The sequence below is a fragment of the Eretmochelys imbricata genome, chromosome 4 (genome assembly GCF_965152235.1).
Source record: "Eretmochelys imbricata isolate rEreImb1 chromosome 4, rEreImb1.hap1, whole genome shotgun sequence".
Classification (NCBI taxonomy): Eukaryota; Metazoa; Chordata; order Testudines; family Cheloniidae; genus Eretmochelys; species Eretmochelys imbricata.
The window spans coordinates 94,385,445-94,391,444 of record NC_135575.1 but is presented as its reverse complement, the minus strand read 5'-3'; positions in this window follow the sequence as shown (position 1 = coordinate 94,391,444).

The window sequence follows — 6,000 nt, the reverse complement described above, 5'->3', positions numbered from 1 at the left end:
AATGTGCATTATGTGATCTAGTTCAGTTGAGCAAGATCCTCTGGATGATATATTGAAGGAGAAGAAAACTTTTTTTGCCTCTGTGACAGCAACAGCACAGAATTTAAAATATCCATTCAAAAATTATTTATCCTCTGAACCACAAACTCTAATGACACTAGGGTTCTGAATTCCACCTGCTACACTGTTGTTACTATGCCGAATTGTAATGTCACTGCATATTCAGTGAAAAGGGTGTCAACCTCAGCCAACTCTGATCCGTTTCTACTCAGAAGATCTGTAGGACAGTCACTTGGAATTCTCTGTACAACTTTATGAAGAACTTTATTGGTTGGCTACCCCCTTGAGGATATGGCTACCTAGAAACTTTTCCCAGTATAGCAAATGTCAGTTAGGGGTGTGATTTTTGTGTGTGTGTGTGACATTGATGTGCCTACAAAAGCCCTCCTGTAGATGCAGATATACTGGCATAAAAGGGCATTTGCTGATAAATGCACTTTTTTTTTTGCCAGTATAAGCTGCTTCTAAACTAGGGAGGCTTTGGCAAAGCTTTTCTAGTGTAGACCAAACCTCTAACAAGAATTAATGCTTAGCCTCTCCTACTACAAAACCTACTTATGAGGTGAGAGATCCCTAGGTCTACCCTTCCCCATTCAGCAATTTTATTTTATTTTTAGGATACCTTTATTTTGTTTTCTATGTTTATTGAGGAGTTCCTTGGTCTTCTCTATAATTAAAAATCAATTTTAAATGCTTGTCTTTTAAAAAAAGTTTTCTGTTTATGGTATATTTACTTTGTATCCCCTGCTACTTCCAGTGATATTTGAATGTTCCAATATTGCTATTGTTTGGATTTTTATATTCACAGCGAAAGATAGTGGAGCAATTCAGGCTTCAGGCTAGTCAAGGCTCTTAAAGTATTTCTCTTTGGAGAAACAATGCCTGTAATTGGTTCACTGATCACCATATGCCCACCTACCTCTCCTTCAAGCTGAAGGTTCCATACCCACTTTTTGTTGCATCTCGTTAAACAAAGATTTATTTAGTTTGTATCCACCGTTTAGTTTGAAAGGAACTGATGACAGAATGCAGTGTCCCTGGCTGAAGCTACTAGCGCAGAGCTGAGATCTGGGAGGTCCCTATCCAGTCTGTGGCACACTGGCCAAGTAGCAATCTGCTGCAGTTAGGTATTTTTGGAAAATGACTATTAAAGGCAAGTAATTATTTCGTCTTGATGTCTTAAGTATCAAACTTTAATGCAATGTTGTTACTGCACATTTATTATTTAATTATTTGAATTGCAGGAGCACATAGAGGCCGTCTTGTGATGTACTTTGCACATACACAATGAAGACAATTGCTGCACCAAAGAGTTTACAATCTGTGTACATTCATATTTATGCATTTATTCTTGTGGAAAGACTTGTAGCCTCCATTTGCTTATCTGAAGGACTTGGGCACAATTCCCCTTCAAATCACATGATTCAAGCAAGAGCCATGTGTGACAAACTACCAGAGCCACATTCTTCCAGGGAGTGTAATGTTAAGTATTCTATTCAGGTAGAAGGCACCATCACTCTACTCCTTAAGTAAGTGTGTGCTAGCAGCCATTCACTGATGCTGTCTCATTGTTAGGACTGGAGGGTTCGGAAAGGGGAGAGGAACTGCCGATAAAGTGTGAGTTACTTGTTGCAAAAGTTGCAGAAAAGAGGTCCATCTGTCCATAAACGAATAATGATGAGTACTAAATTTGTAGTAGGACAGGTCTAGTAGCAGATCAGAAATATAAAACTATAGTTGTGCAGCCCTCTTGCTAGTGGTTATGTATGACGGGGGGCTATTTTATCACAGGGTAGGAATAATTTATGACCCTAAAAAGGATTTTCAGACAATAGAATAGAAACAAGTACATTGTACCCATATGTTTTGGTTAGCGCATATGCTAAACTTTGGTGCTCTACCATCAGTAACGTACAAGGCATGTGGCCAAATTTTACTCTCAGGTTCGCATGCATAACTTCTACTGAAGTCAAGGGTAGCTGCATGCATATATCTAAGGGTATAATTTAGTCAACAGTTAACTAGCTTTAACTTCCAGCCACTAATAAATTGCACGATCCTATCCTTATGTAGGTATCATTAATTTCAATAGTTTTTGCAAATATCCCAGAAGTGCAAGACTACATTATATTCATGTAAATCATGACAAAGTTCCTCTCTCTGGTGTTGCATTTACCATACACTAAGAACCCAGTATGAGCTAATTCACCGGGTCTCAACCTGTGGGTCGGGACCCCAAAGTGGGTCATGACCCTGTTTCAATGAGGTCACCAGGACTGGTGTTAGACTTGCTGGGGCCAGGGGACGAAGCCACAGCCCGAGGGCTTCAGCCCTGGTGGCAGAGCTCAGATAACAGGCCCCCCACTTGGGGATGAAGCTTTTGGGCTTCGGCCCCACGGCCCAGGATGATGGGGCTTGGGCTTCAGTCCCCCTCCCTGGAGTCATGTAGTGATTTTTGTTGTCAGAAGGGGGTTGCGGTGCAATGAAGTTTGAAAACCCCAATCTAATTTATGTATGTTAGTGAGTTTTCGTCCTGTATGCCAATATTTTCATCAAACAGTGTTCCTGTGTGATAGAGACAGCCAGATCCTCTCTCCCATTTATGACAGCTTATCAAGCATAAGGTTATGTTTATCTAGCAAAACAATCAGTAAATAAACTCAACAATGCATGTTCTAACACAAGCTGTGGCTACAGCCTTCACAGAAAAGCATGATTGGTTCAACAAGATAACAATGCAAAACATCTTACCACTGCTATAGAACTATTTGGAGATAAAATGGCAGAATACTGGGGTGAAAGTTAACACACTTGCTGCTGAGTAGTTGCTTCTTCATGTGCTGAAGGATTTGTATGACTTTAGGCTTGTTTAGCCTGCTGTACAGGAACTTTTCCGTATGCACGTAAATCTTTTTCTCTGCAGACCATACACTTATTGTGTCTAAACTGCATGCTTCTTTCAGCAGCTGTAGTGTACGTACCTGGGTAGGCCCCTCCCCTTGCATGGGTGTGATTAGCAGTGTAGACTGAGGCATGACTTAGGCAGTGAGTACCTGAAGGGTATGGGTATGTATTTGAGTACATGCTGTACGCAGCTCTCGATTCACCCAGCCATGCCTCCCTGTCTACAGTATTTTTAGTAGTGTAGTGTCCTACTGCCTCCTCACTGCTGGAGCCTTTCCCTGGAAAGGCTGGCAGTGGGGAGGCAAAAGGAAAAGGCTTCAATAGCTCCTCATGTTTTGAGCCCTTCCCTGCTGCAGGGACTAGGCTCTAGTCTAGCAGGAAAAGGCTCTAGCAGCAGGGAAAGGTTCTGGTGGAGGGTAGGGGGAAGGGTGGGAAGAGCTGCTGAAGCCTTTCCCTACTTCCTAGCCTCTGCCAGAGCGTTTCACTGAAATAAGTAGCTACGCACCACAGCATGGACGCAGTGCACTTTTCACGGCGGTGTGTAGCTACCTGTAACCTATATTCTGCCAAAAGGGTTGTGAAATGTAGACATAGTCTTAGACACTAAAGTTTGTGAATCTGATCAAAAAATTCTGTCCAAAAGACAAGCAAATGAATTTTCCCTTTTCTTCAACACACCAGGAGCATCATGAACAACTATATATATATATTCTTCTTAGTTACTTGCTCTTGGCTTAAATTTAAATTGTAGGCTCTTTAGGGTAGGGGTTATTTTTGTGTCTGTGTGGTGCCTAGCATACTTAAGTGCTCGGTGAATAAATATAGCTGCAGTAAGTATCTGAGCCTTAAATCCTTCCCCTCCTAGCCACAGTTGCTAGTTTGGTTGAACTTTTTATTGAACTGAATTAATATACAGCTAAGTGTTAGGCAAAATATTTGTTTTGAAAAAAATTCTCACAATTTGCCTGTTTTTAAATTTGTGAAACTTTGAAATTACTGAACTATTTCATGCAAAATTTTCTCCATCTCTTAAAGTAGTGTATTATAAAATTCCTCACCTTTCTCCACTGAGTTCTTGTGAATAAGGTACTGGACTGGGGCTCAGGAGACCTGTATATTGTTCCCAACTTTCACAAAAGCTTGCCTCAGTTCCCTATCAATAAAATGGGGGACAATAATTCTTATAAAAACGAGGAGTACTTGTGGCATCTTAGAGACTAACAGATTTATTTGGGCATAAGCTTTCGTGGGCTAAAACCCACTTCATCAGATTCATGGAGTGGAAAAATACAGTAGGAAGATACATATACACAATACATGAAAAGATGGGAGTTGCCTTACCAAGTGTGGGGGGGGTGTCAGTGCTAATGAGACAATTCAATTAAAGTGTGGGAACAGGAGGAAAAATCACTTTTGTAGTGGTAATCAGGGTGGCCCATTTCAAACAGTTGACAAGAAGGTGTGAGTAACAGCATGGGGAAATCTCATAAAAAATCAACCTTCCACACGAACTTCCTCATGGCTGGACTTTACAAAAACTAGACAAGCCATTGACAACACACACTTTGCTTCTCTACAGAGGAAAAAGGACACTAAACTATCTAAACTCCTACATGCCACAAGGGACCACAACAGTGGTTCCCTTAACCCACCCAACAATATTGTTAATCTATCCAGCTATACTTTTAGACGGGCAGAAGAGTCTGTTCTATCTCTGGGCCTCTCCTTCTGCCCCACCACCCCCATGAACATGATACAGTTCTGCGGTAACCTAGAATCCTACTTTCGATGTCTCCGACTCAAGGAATATTTCCAACACACCATTAACAGCACACTAACCCACAGAAACCTTCCTACCAATGCTACAAAAAGAAGGATTCTGTGAGGACTCCTCCTGAAGGTCGAAACAACAGACTGTACTTCTACATAGAGTGCTTCCGCTGACGTGCACAGGCTGAAATTTGTGGAAAAGCAGCATCACTTGCCCCATAATCTCAGCCATGTAGAACACAATGCCATCCACAGCCTCAGAAACAACTCTGACATCATAATCAAAAGGTTGACAAAGGAGGTGCTGTCATCATCATGAATTGGTCGGAATATGAACGAGAGGCTGCTAGGCAACTCTCTGATACCACATTCTACATGCCATTACCCTCTGATCCCTAAAAAGGCACAGGAACAAATCTGCACAGACACACTCATAGAATCCCGACCAGGGGTATTCTGTCTGCTACCCAAGATCCATAAACCTGGGAATCCTGGATGCCCCATCATCACAGGCATTGGCACCCTGACAGCAGAATTGTTTGGCTATGTAGACTCTCTCCTCAGGCCTTATGCTACCAGCGCTTCCAGCTTTTTTTGAGACACCACCGACTTCCTGAGGAAACTACAATCCATTGGTCTTCCATAAAACACCATCCTGGCCACTATGGATGTAGAAGCCCTCTACACCAACATTCCATACAAAGATGGACTATAAGCCATCAGGAACAGTATCCCCGATAATGTCACGGCAAACCTGGTGGCTGAACTTTGTGACTTTGTCCTCACCCATAACTATTTCACATTTGGGGACAATGTATACCTTCAAGTCAGCGGCACTGCTATGGGTACCCGCATGGCCCCACAGTATGCCAAAATTTTTATGGCTGACTTAGAACAACGCTTCCTCAGTTATCATTCCCTAACACCCCTACTCTACTTGTGCTACATTGATGACATCTTCATCATCTGGACCTCTTGGAAGGAGGCCCTTGAGGAATTCCACCAGGTTTTCAACAATTTCCACCCCATCATCATCTTCAGCCTGGACCAGTCCCCACAAGAGATCCACTTCCTGGACACTACAGTGCAAATAAGTGATGGTCACATAAACACCACTCTATACCGGAAACCTACTGATGACTCTACTTACCTACATGTCTCCAGCTTTCATCCAGACCACATCACACGATCCATTGTCTACAGCCAAGCTCTAAAATACAACCACATTTGCTCCAATCCCTCAGACAGAGACCTACAGGATCTCTA